This window comes from Amblyomma americanum, chromosome 6 (genome assembly GCF_052857255.1).
Source record: "Amblyomma americanum isolate KBUSLIRL-KWMA chromosome 6, ASM5285725v1, whole genome shotgun sequence".
In the NCBI taxonomy this organism is placed as follows: domain Eukaryota; kingdom Metazoa; phylum Arthropoda; class Arachnida; order Ixodida; family Ixodidae; genus Amblyomma; species Amblyomma americanum.
In genome coordinates, this window is record NC_135502.1 from 58929745 (window position 1) to 58941880 (window position 12136).

The following is a 12136-nucleotide window of genomic DNA, read 5'->3' on the forward strand; positions in this document are numbered from 1 at the left end:
CTTTTCACTTATTTTAAAGTAATTTCCCTCTTCACTTATAGTAACCATAAAACATTTTCATAATTTCATACGTTTCTATTTGAATTTTATAGAGTGAGTGTGGAGAATATTGAGTTGGTATGGACTACGTAGAAAGCGCCTCTAGAACCTTACGGACTCCTTATAAGGCAATGAGCACTGTATAGAAATCGTATGGATATTATCTTGAATGCTTATGGAGTTCGCGCAGGCAGGGTGTGGATTTGCATATGATTTTCTATATCTGATGGACTCCATATTCCCGTAATGCCATACGAGCGGCTCCCATGAAACGTTTCTGTAGGGTAAATAGTGCAGAAATAACAGCGGAATTCTTTCTTATTCGCCAACTGACTGTTTCCTTTCATATCGGAGCTATACCTGTACGTATACCACTGCCATCACAACTTGCGTGACATTCGGCAGCCCGTGTTCTCAGCGTTTCCTTTAACCTCTCCGCGTTTTTCTCATTTAATACCTCCCTTCAGTACAGCACATCGACGCCGGCTGTCTATTCTCGAGTGATTTCCTGAACTCGGATTTCAAGTCCAACTCGAACTTCGACTCTTCAGAGGTTGGAAGCTACGGAGACGATGGTAAGACTTCTTCTCATGGAATTTCTCGCGAAAAGGTATACTATGAAACGTGAACAAGACAATTGAAAAAAGAACTGAGAAAGGAGGAGATCTCCGCAGGGGGAAGTTCGATACTAGCGCAGGTTAATTTCACTTCGAACGGTCGAAGGCTCTCCTCTATAAGTGTTAATCAACCTCGTTTTTCCTCAAATATGGCTATTATGGCCGTGTTTTTGTGTTGGCATTTCAGTTGTCTTGTTCGTGTTTCATCTGTTGAGGATTGTACAATAGGGAGGAATGAATTTAAGCTCAGGCGATGATATGGCTAACAGCTTGGTAGGTCGTAGCTCCATGAATGTTGTTACTTTTGTGTATATCTTGTGACTATCATGAAGTTTGTTTTGAACAACCTCCGTAACCTTTTGGAAGGCAGTAGTTTTACTCACTGCTTGACGATAAAGCTACGCAACAAGACGTTTGGTTTCCGTGAAAATTCTTCTGTTGGTACTCTGCTAAGTTCAAGCGTGGTTCATAATACTTTTGGTGGGGCTAAGAAAATCACTGGCTTTGTGTATTACATGGCCATTAGAGGCATGTAACAGTAAAATACAGTTGTAACCAAATTTCAAAAGGTGGGTAAAGCTAACCGTTTCCTTCGGTGCGGCGGTAAAATTCCCCAACCATAAAAGCCGAGTGTTAGTCATGCAGGCTCTGTCGTGTGTGCCGGAAGTGAGACTGGGTTACTAGTAATAATAGAGTTCCTGTTGGCTGACGTGAGCGAATTATTTCTTTTGCACTCAAAGCACGTTACAACTGTAGAGAATCATGAGAAGGCTCAGTGCCTGACAGACAAATAATGCCCTCGAGAAAAAAAAAGAAGCCCATTACGGCGAATCAACTTTTTATCTCGGTTCGCTGACGAGCGAGAATCGGGCTTACAGATCTATGGTTACTACATCGTAGTGACAGGGCCTCTGAAATAGTGGCGCGGACAGTTTTCGTAACGTCCGGCTTTGAAGCCGACTTGTTATAGCCAACAAAGCAGAATTTGATAGATAGGAATCCTCAGCGAAGACGCGATTATTGATGTTGTAGGCGAGTTTTCCCCTTGTTATTTCTCCAGCCGACCACTCCACCTTTCCTGCCGTCTAAGTCTCTCTCTCTCTGTCTCCTTGTCATTGAAAGAGGCTTGCTGCGACATTGCCTTTTCCCAAGCGGAATGCTACGTTGTTTTCCTTATCCATGTGGTAAACATGGTTCCTCGATTCGGGGGCTCAAAGGCTTTCTTAGGCGCTGCTATTGAAAGGGTCTCTGATCAGGGCTGTCTGAGCGGATGTCTGTTGCGTAGTCTGGCAATCGCGGCCCGACCACTGCGAGGAGCCAAGGTCGGCTGCACGGGCTTGAGAGTCGAGACCAACTTGGCCTCCGACGAGCCGGCTTGAAAGGGGGGCCTCGTTGACCTCCTGGACAGTTTGTGGAAAGCAGTGACGAGCGCTCTCTGCGGCTGACGGACGCAAACACTCCAAGAGGGGAGCAACGTTACACGGGCTCCTCCACGGATGTAGCGGACAAGAGCGCTTGGTGCCGCAACAAAGTGACCCCGGAAAGCGCCAACACTACACAATTGGCCCTTGCGAAGAAGAAGGATGGCTGAATAAGTGCCTTGCTCGTATAAAGCAACAGCCTAGAGGGTGCGAATGTACAAAAACACTTTATAGTCTACAGGGAGAGTCTTCTGGCGTTCTAGTTGGTGCATTTCGTTTGTTTGCAAAACTGCGCCAAACAACGAGAACAGAGTGAGGAGGACCCACACGCGCAGCACAGAACTTCCAACTTTTATTCGAAGAATTTCTACATGCGGCCCTTTTTATACGCTCGACAACCACCACGTGGGCAAAGCGAACGGGGGGTATTATCTGAGTCTCCAGAACAGACGGACGCGCAGCGCTCTCAGCGGATGCGTGCGTAACTCTGAAAGAAGCTATTTGCCAGAACAGCATGACGCTGGCTGTTTCAGACACAGCCGCCGATGTAGCCTGAGAGACCAAGGTTTGTTCCTCCCAAGCAGACATTTGGGGCCAATTACTAATTCAGCTGCCACGGTGGCCAGTTTCCTCACAGTTCGGTGGGCAGGTTGTTATGGCGTCCCAAGGTCGTGTGACCCAAGTGGCCCACCTCTGTTGCTGCTATAGGGACGATGACGGCGCCTGGATCTCAGCTGATTGAAACCGTTACCGCTATCACGTTGAAAGAAAAAAAAGGAGGAGGGAAGAGAAGAGGAGAGAAAGAGAGATAAAGAGCTAGAAAATAGAGATGGAGAAAAGACGGAGACCGAAAGGGAGATAGACACAAGGAGAGTGTTCTCTCTGAGGGTGCGCGCTGTCACCGGGTTTGAGTCGTTTGTCTGAAATAGCCTTTTTTATATATAGTAGGTAAGGCTGTGTTCTGCAGTTGAGTTCGGTGTCCATTACATTCGAAATCATAACAGCAAGGAGTAAAAGCTCCGAGGCGAAACTAAATGCTGCGTTTATTTTTTGCTGGACCATACGTGTCTTTCCTTTCTCTCTCTCTCGCTGCCAGTATGACCGTGCATGATGTACCCGGTCAGCCAAGGTGCATAACGACCGAAGCGAAGCGAAGCGCGGCATTTATGCACTGACCAAAAGGTACGGTAATCCCAACTGGCGGTATGGCATTGGTAATGGAAACTGCTATGGTATAGGATAGGATAGAATAGGCGTATCAGCGGACGTTAGCATCGTCATGCGCGGTTCGTGCGAGCTTTCGAACGCTGCTAGAGACGGTGGTGGTAGAGACGTGAACTCTAAGCCGGTCTGAGTAGCCCCGCAAACCGATTGTCCAGTTTACTGACTTGCATCACCGGACGCGCAAGCATGAAGCAACCACAGTTGAATGCACTAGAATAAGGACCTGATAGTTACGCTTCGCATCGTCCCCTTCGTATGGAATTGACCCTTTGTTCCTGTGCTTACCCACGTAACGCATATGCCCATGCGCATAACTTGCGCAACATGCGTAACTAACTGCCGAGCGGTATTATTGTGTTCGGGAGTGCAGTGCTTTTCGGGGCGCAGCGGGGCTCTCTGTTTTTGTTCTTTCCCGCAAATTTTCATCCTTCGTGAGGACGTTCACGGGCTCATTGGCGCGTCCAGCAAGCCGTGACTGTTATGCATAGAGCTCATGGTGGTTCTGCGAGCAGTACTGTAGATGTAACTTTTGAAGGGCCTCGGGGCGTTATGTACGCAACAGGTGCCGGGTGTTTTAAGCGGCGACTAAGCAACGACTTAACGACCAGACGCAAAGGAGAATATTTTTTTAACGCTCTCTGAGTGGAAATATAAAGTCTCCGAAAGCTCGCAGCGCGCTACCGCTCCTGAACTCTATAGTGAGCTATGATAAGATGCCGGAAAAGTGAAAGGAATTAGTTGTTCGCCGGAGTTTTGGCGCTGGTTAGAAACATCTCTAGCACACATTCATAGGTAGGGTGCCTCATGTAATGAGTCACGGGACAAACCGATGTTTTATCGCTGCCTCCACAAAGTCAGAAAAGCAAAGCTTCATTCTGTCACAATGTCCCAGCGCATGCTTTTTCGGCACTTCGCAAGCCACTCCTGTGACGTCAGCTCCTCCTTATCGCCTCACTCAGCGCCACGTCCTGTTTCGAAGTCAGCAAGGCTTCATCCCCTTAAAAGAACGCTGCATGCGGTTCTCATTCCTTATACCGGGGTCATTCTGCTAAGAGCTGGAACTAGGCCTCACTCAGGCGTATGGTTTTGCCCGGCGTCGCTGGGACCTCGTTCTTAGTTGCCAAGATGAGCGAGGCGGCCACCACGCGGCCGTGGCCAGCACGCAAGCGGTCCGCACGCATTGACGCACATTCACTCGCACCGTCGCCCGCGTGGAAGGCTCGCATGCACGAAAGAGAAACGGCTCACGCCCATCTCTGTCCTTTCTATTTTTTTTTCCCTGGTGTTCACGGTGAGCGCAGCGGGGCGTGAAGTCTGGTCAGATACAATGGCTGATCATCCGAGCGTGCATGGCGAGCGGGGGATTGCAAGTAGTTTCGTGCGAGAAGAATGGAAAATTATGCAAATTCCCCTTTCTCTCGGGTTTTGCTCCGCTGCAACCGTCACTTTCACGCGAAATCTGCACGGCTGGCCTGTCTCCTCACGTGTATATGGCCTTGAGATGCGGTTCAGTGGACGCTTGCTCAATCACCATGAAATAACCGTATACGTTTGACGCCGCTTCAAAGATGAACTTGTTTATTTTGCTCTCCTATTTGGTGAATCTCTTCTGTTTGCTCATTTCATTGCCTTGTTCCCTGAGAGCAGAGAGAGAAAACGGAAGAAATTCCGTCGGGCGGCGAAGTGGGGCCGAGGAAGCGCCGTTGTGTCAACGAGGCGGCGGTCGTCGGGGCGGCAAACAGCAATGCGAGTGCTCTCTCCCGGACGGATTGTTTTCGCAGCGCCAGCGACCCCGTTGTTATGAGCAGCTGCTGCTCGGCAGAGAACGAGCCTGCCATTGCGGCGTCGACCGTGGGCCGTCCGTCGCCGAGGGTGTTTGCTCGGCATCGCCCTTGAGAGGATCGCGCGCGCTCGGCGCGTGGCACTGTGTTGCTTCTGCCTCGAGCCGCCAGCGCTTTGCGCTTTAATTCAGCGCAGCGCTGACGGTGCGATCCCAGCCGTACACTGGAACGGCTGTCCACGTGACGTCGCTGCAACCACCTGCCCATCCACATTTTCGAATTGTATATCATTCGTTTCAGTAACCACTAATATTTTTTTGTACATAGGCTTACGTTTATTCCATCATCCACGCCTTACGTAATAACCTAAGAATTGGGGGTTTTAAAGGTAATAATATGATGCGATGCAATGGTGCGAAGCGCCGGGATGGGGTTGCCCTGCTTGTGGAGCCTTTAGACAGCTTTTAGACTTTAGGCAGTCTGTATACAATACGTAGATTTATGGCCGTAAACCTTTAATAGGCTTTTATCTCTAGACTATGAATAGACTAAAAACTAAGATATCTATGTAAAGACAGCAGAGTCTGTAAGAAGTCTGTAGAAAGTCTCTGGAGCATTTCTATAGAGTAGTAACGGAATGTTGTGGAACTACAGAATGTTATGGAACGGCGGAATCATGTACAATTCTAACCCACGTGCAGTGCCGTAACATGCGTGGTTGGCAACGTTTTAATAATAATAATAATAATAATAATAATAATAATAATAATAATAATAATAATAATAATAATAATAATAATAATAATAATAATAATAATAATAATAATTGGTTTTGGGGGAAAGGAAGTGGCGCAGTATCTGTCTCATATATCGTTGGACACCTGATCCGCGCCGTAAGGGAAGGGATAAAGGAGGGACTGAAAGAAGAAAGGAAGAATGAGGTGCCGTATTGGAGGGCTTCGGTATAATTTCGACCACCTGGGGATCTTTAACGTGCACTGACATCGCACAGCACACGGACGCCTTAGCGTTTTGCCTCCATAAGAACGCAGCCGCCGCGGTCGGGTTCGAACCCGGGAACTCCGGATCAGTAGCCGAGCGCCCTAACCACTGAGCCACCGCGGCGGGTGCGTTTTAATGCTGATGTATTATTTTTTGGAGCTAATTGGGCGCGAGAAACACGCACGTGGAGTTGTTGCGCAGCTTTTGTTTTTGTAATCGTAGCGAAATAAACAAAAGTCGCGGCCCCGAAAGTGAAATGATGAAGGATAAAGAGCGGTGTAGTTTTTAGGACAATCATAGCCGAGACAGCGTAAATATTGAGGAAGGAAAAATCAGAAGGCTGCTAGGAATACATGCACGGCATAAGTGCAGTTGGCTTTATACGTGGACGTGGCATTTTCCACCTGTGTCGCCCACTTCTTCCTCCCATGTGTTGTCCTTGTGTATTGCTGCTTGATGTGCCAGTGTGTTCCACTTAACTCAGATGGAAATTGTCCGTACAATTCCTACATTTACTTACACGCCGCTTTGGTTGCCTTGCAATGGCAACAGATACGCGGCGGAAGTTGCTCGAAATTTAGATGGTATTTGTGTTAACGATTTTCGCGTGGCATCCGCGATTGGTTGGGTGGTTGTGGCGATACCCAGAAGCGCTCTAGTTTCTCGACTGGTGGTTATTGCTCTGGTTAGTCTAAGTGCTTCTAGGTTACCCGCTTAGAAAAACACAGTGTGTCGCTTATGTGTCGTTTTATTAATTTGTGTACTCTATACGAAGTGTATAGCGATTTGCACGTAAAAAGCGGTGCAAAAATAATCCTCGCTAGCCAGTGTTTGTTCCGATGCGTGTCTGGAGTTCTGTCTCGAAGTGTTTCGAAGAACACTCGTCCCGGTACTCACTAGTTGTGTTGAAACTTGCAGCCTGCAGTGCCCCTGATGCCTTTTTGGTTGACTCGCGAACACTAGTTGCTACTAGTTAAAGGCCTGCGCATAACAGAACACCGAGAAGGTACAAGAAGAACCGATCCTTGTCAAAAAACAAACAGAAAATTTTCTGTCATTACAACACATTTTCTGTAGTATTTTTGGCCATGAACTCATGGTAACAGAAATTCTTGTGATGGCAACAAATTTTTATGCAGTATTGTGCTGTCCCTTATTATCGCATATAGCGACGGAACTGCAGAAACTGCTACTGTACCACAGAAAAATGTTACAATACTACAGAAAAATCTGTCGTTATGACACAACCACAAAGCTCTCTGGCGTATTTTGGGCAAGATTCTGTCGTTTTTTTTTTTCAAAGTCGACTCATATGTTGTAACGCGCGATTTATCGAAATGAGGTGATCGTTGACAGGGACGACTCCGATGCGTCCAGATCGCTTTTTGCGCGTACTGGGGACGTTTTTCTTCGATAAATGCTTTGAGTGGGATGAATAGAGGCCTTGAGACCCCGGAACGGAGCTCGTAATCGCTTGTGAAAGAGACGAGAAGCTTCGAGGAAGCCAAGAGCTGACAAGATTCACTTCACAGGGCAGGCAGTTCAGGCTAACCCATCGTTGAAGGCGGAGGCAGACACTTGCATATTAAAAGTGCTGCGGTAAGGTTAAAAAACTAAACAAAGGCTCAGTAAAATGACAACAAGAAGCGTGGTATTCTAACATTGCCCCACCCCTGACGACTGAAACCTGGAAGCCATACAAGCTGTGCCAAGTTTGCTTGACACAAGACAGACACCACGGGAGGACATGATTAAAAGCCTGGCGCGGCAGTGAAATGATAAACGATTGATGACCCACGGGGCGGGAAGCCACTACACAAAGCTGGCGTCCTGCTGCATGCAACTGCATTCAGTGAACTTAGCGCACGTCTCCAGCGCTGGCGGGCCATCACGCGTGGGGGCGACTCCGCGTTCGTGTTTGAGCAGCCGTTTCCTCTGGCCCTCGGCCCACATGCCGGGCGCTCTTGGCTGTCGTTCCACATACCAGCCGCTGCTGATGCTGCCGCGGCTAAGAGCAGACAGCCACGAAAGGACGCGCCAACTGCCCGGCGGAACGGCGGAAAGTCTGTAGCACGTGCTTTGTGTGCAGAACCTATCCGAGTCGGTACACGCACTTTCGAGGGATTTCTGAAAAACGCCCTGGTCGAGGACAAGAGATGCTCGGGAGAAAACCCGTAAGAGCAAAACTAAATGGCGGTGATTCGATGTCATTGTTTCTCGGAAAGCAACGAGGGTTCGGAAGAACAATGACTCGCGTTGCTCAGTTAAGTGGTATAGCAACTCGTGACGCTGGCTTAGCGGTTATGGCGCTCTGCTGCTGACCTAAAGGTCGCGAGCGGTTTCGATAGCCGGCTGCTGCGACCCCTTTTTTCCCTGCATGAACACTGAGTCCTTAGAGAACGAGAGAGAGAGATAATGGCTTCATTTGATGGACTGCGTTCCGCGGACCGTTCAGATAACATGATTGTGAGAGATAAGAGATTTGCTAGATGAGGAGGAACACCTGAGGCAGATCGTACTGTAGCTTTCACGATAATCAGCTATAAGGTCTTTTTGAAGGATACGCGCACAGAAGCAACTGCATGTTCACGAAAGGTTTCATCACTCTTTCAACTTGTCGCTTTGGTGTGACGCAACGTGAAAACCCTTCGACGCTTCCCATACTTTCGTTCTTAATCTTTCAGCAGTGCTTTGGTTCTTAAACTTGCATCATTGCTGATAATCTCGAAAAATTTTACTGGTTACCTGGTTTAGCTGGTGATGTTTAATGATGTTTAATTTTGATGTTTAATGTCCAGCGTAAAACATTCATGTCACTCATTTCTGCTCTTCTCAATTTTTCAGAGCCGGCGTTGAAGGGTTATGGGTGCCCTCTATATCCGGAGAAGTGCTGGGAACATTGCGCCAAGCTGAAGAGGTTCCAGGCCACTTGCGGAGGAATCCTGCAGATGACTTGCGTCTGCTGACGTAACACCGCTGCTCTGACAAGCGCTTTCCATCGTCTTCACTCATCTGGAGAAAAATTCGAAAAAAGAAATACCAGTGCCTGGAGCGCTGGCTAGCATGGAGAATCCTGGAAGTGATAAAAACCAAAGAAAATAGAACTTACGCGCACTCAAATAGCTGTCGCTTCTTCTTCACATATAAGAAAGGCGATCGGTGGAAGCTTACAAGAAAAGATTTAGCTTTTTTTTTGTTCTCTTGAAAGTGCCGTTGATTCCATCAGCAGCGTTCAGGAGAGCCAGAAATCATGGTCTTAAATCTATCATTATATCCTCTTTCCTAAACGATAGTTCCTATAGAGCCTCGGGAGGAAATACTTTGTAAAGTGAGACTCTTGGTGGGTGCTGGCGATTTTATTTATTCTCATTTTGTGGCGAGTTGTATTGTGACTGTTAGATGAGCACGAAAATGCATGCCCGAGAAGGCTGGTGCGCTTCTTCCAAATGCGATGCTTGCCTGCTTCCAAATCAAGATCGACATGATTCATTCATTAAAGCCGTATTTCTCGAGTCTTATGTTGAAGCATTGAGCACTGCGTGGGGTTAATGGACAGTCAAAATAAATATTTATTTTCGGCGTTCGGCGTATGCATCTCACATAACTAAAACGCGTACATCGACAGATCTTCGTGTCGTTGTTCTCTAATGAACGTCTCGTGCATTAAAGATGTGTTTCACAGTGCGAATTGTGCAATGATTTCTTAAGTAGCACTTCGCCGCGTCACTTATGACGCAGAGTTTGGCTATGCCGTATTGCCGAACTGAATGTAGAGAGGCGTACGTTGCGCTCACGTTTCTTGTGTGTTTGCTAGATAAGCAGCTTGCAAAGAGAGGAGAGAGAGAGAGAAAACTTTAATTGGGGGCAGGTTAAAGACATCGGCTGAGCCAACGTCTGTCTAGCCTGCTACTCCTCACGTGATCCACTCTAGGGAAGATGGAGACGGGAATGACGGAATTGGGAAGGAAGGGAAGACGGGAGGCAATAAAGACGTAAAACAACGAGCTGAACACGTGGTGCCCGAGGCAAATGACGCACGCGCGCACTTACACATACGACCTCTCGCACACACGCCACATAAGAAGGCGTCTAGGCCGGTCTCAAACGTGGTTGCAAATGTTGTGCATTGATTTCAGCTTTGCGTTCCCGCGGCGGCTGGAACAAGGAAGAACTGCCAGCCCGGTTTGATGAAGTGAAGACTCCTAGACGACAGGGCGCTTGCACGTGCATATGTAGATTTGTGTTCGTGTAGATAGATAGATAAAGAGGAGGAGGGAAAGGCAGGGATGTTAACCAGAAAGGGGTTCCGGTTGGCTACCCTGCACTGGGGAAGAGGGATTAGGGGACTAAAAGGAGGAAGAGAGAAAGGAAAAAAGGCATAACACACACACACGCACAACGCTGTCACAATTCGTACGTTTTCAGTATATGTATATATACCAGGTGTTTAAGGGAAGGTGATCATTATATTAAAAAATTGGGTTTCTGACTTACTCTAAAACGACTTCTCTCGTTGTTTTAAGCACGAATACCCGCTTTTCGCGCAGTTTTGAGAGATTAAGTGTTGAGCGCACACGCAACGATGATTTGTAAAACCGCGAAGCGCTTAAATCTGGCTCGTTTCACTCTAAAACAACTGAAGAGAAGTATTTTGCGGCATAGTAATACCAGTGTTGGTGGACGTCAAAAAAGAGGCGAATCATGTTAACTAGTAAAGTGATTACCTAAGTTCTAATAGTAACTTTTAAACTTATTAACTGTAGGCACCTGACTGCAATTATAGATTTCTAGCCAGATCGTTAGTAATAACCACATCAGTTTTCAGAAATCCGAAAAAGCGATTGCCCTCGGCGCTGTGGCGCGACAAATTTGGTTATTTCGACTAGTTACGTACACTGGAGGGATTGCTTTGCCTGCATGGTTCTCTAAAGCGCACGTATTATGGCGCGAGGTAGCCAGATTTTGTCGAGCCACAGTGGCGAAGGTAATCGCGTTTTCAAAATTCTAAAAACTGATTTGGCTATCACTGACGGCCGGCTACATATCTCTAATTGCAATCAGGTGCCTGTCGGTAATAGTTAAAAATTTGACTATTACCGCCCCACTGCCCCCATTTTCTTTACGTCAGCATTCAAAATGCCGCGAACTGTGAACTGCCGTAACCTTTCCACTATAACGGAGACGAAGCGGAATGGTTAGACTGGTGAGCTCAGTTACTCGCACACGCGCATGAAGTGAAGGATACAGATAAACTTAGCGTCATTCTACAGCAAAGCTCGTTTCTACGCATACGGCAGGGGAATTACTTTCGTATTCAGACTAAACCAAACACACAAAAAGAAAGAATGTGTAGAGAAATGGCGCATGTCTCAGCTTCTAACCACGCGGAAGCACACGTGCTGATTCCCGCAGTGTACAGGACAGAGCACCGGCACCAGTCACTTAGATGCTCTTTAAACTCTCGCACAGTGAGGGCGACTAACCGCTATCTGTACTATGTACAAGTCTGCGCTCCAGAGTGGACCGCAGAACCGCGCTGCTCGATACCCCGCGGCCTGTCTCACACTAGCGCGCCGCCCCGTATACCTGCTTGCGTCGGGGTCCTCAAGGAGTCGGCGTCGGCGACGCAATTACCGCGGCGCGGTCGGCGCGATACTGTATCGCGCGCGCGCAAGGTCCGCGGGATCAAAGGCTCGCCGCCGCAGAGTCGCCTACGTGACGCGCGATGGCAACTCCCGCCGTTCTCACGGCGCGCGCAACATCACCGCAGCGGCGGCGGCTGACACGGATTCGAGCGAAGCTGGGAACCACTGGCACGCAAGCGTCGGGCGACAGCAGTTGCCGCTGCGCTGCCAGAGGCGCACTCGCACTGTGGGGGCACAGCATAATACACGCGAGCGTGATTTCGCTCAAACGAACGCGCGCGCGCGCGGTTGCTTGTTTGCACTGCGAGGCAGCATCTGGCACGGCCGCCGCCGAAGCAGCGGTTGTGTACGGAGCAGAGCTCGCGTGCTGCTTGCTACGCGTCTCTCTTCGTGACGTTCCAATCTCT

General features: G+C 48.3%; 1 long non-coding RNA gene across 1 annotated transcript in view; it reads left to right on the plus strand.

Moving 5' to 3' along the window:
* Positions 1-9760, plus strand: part of LOC144094731 (uncharacterized) — a 12226-nt gene extending 2466 nt beyond the window's left edge. Inside the window, exons 2-3 of the long non-coding RNA XR_013306554.1 lie at positions 507-614; positions 8929-9760. This is a non-coding gene — a long non-coding RNA (uncharacterized LOC144094731). The remainder of the gene's footprint in view (positions 1-506; positions 615-8928) is intronic.
* The last annotated feature ends 2376 nt before the right edge of the window (positions 9761-12136 follow it).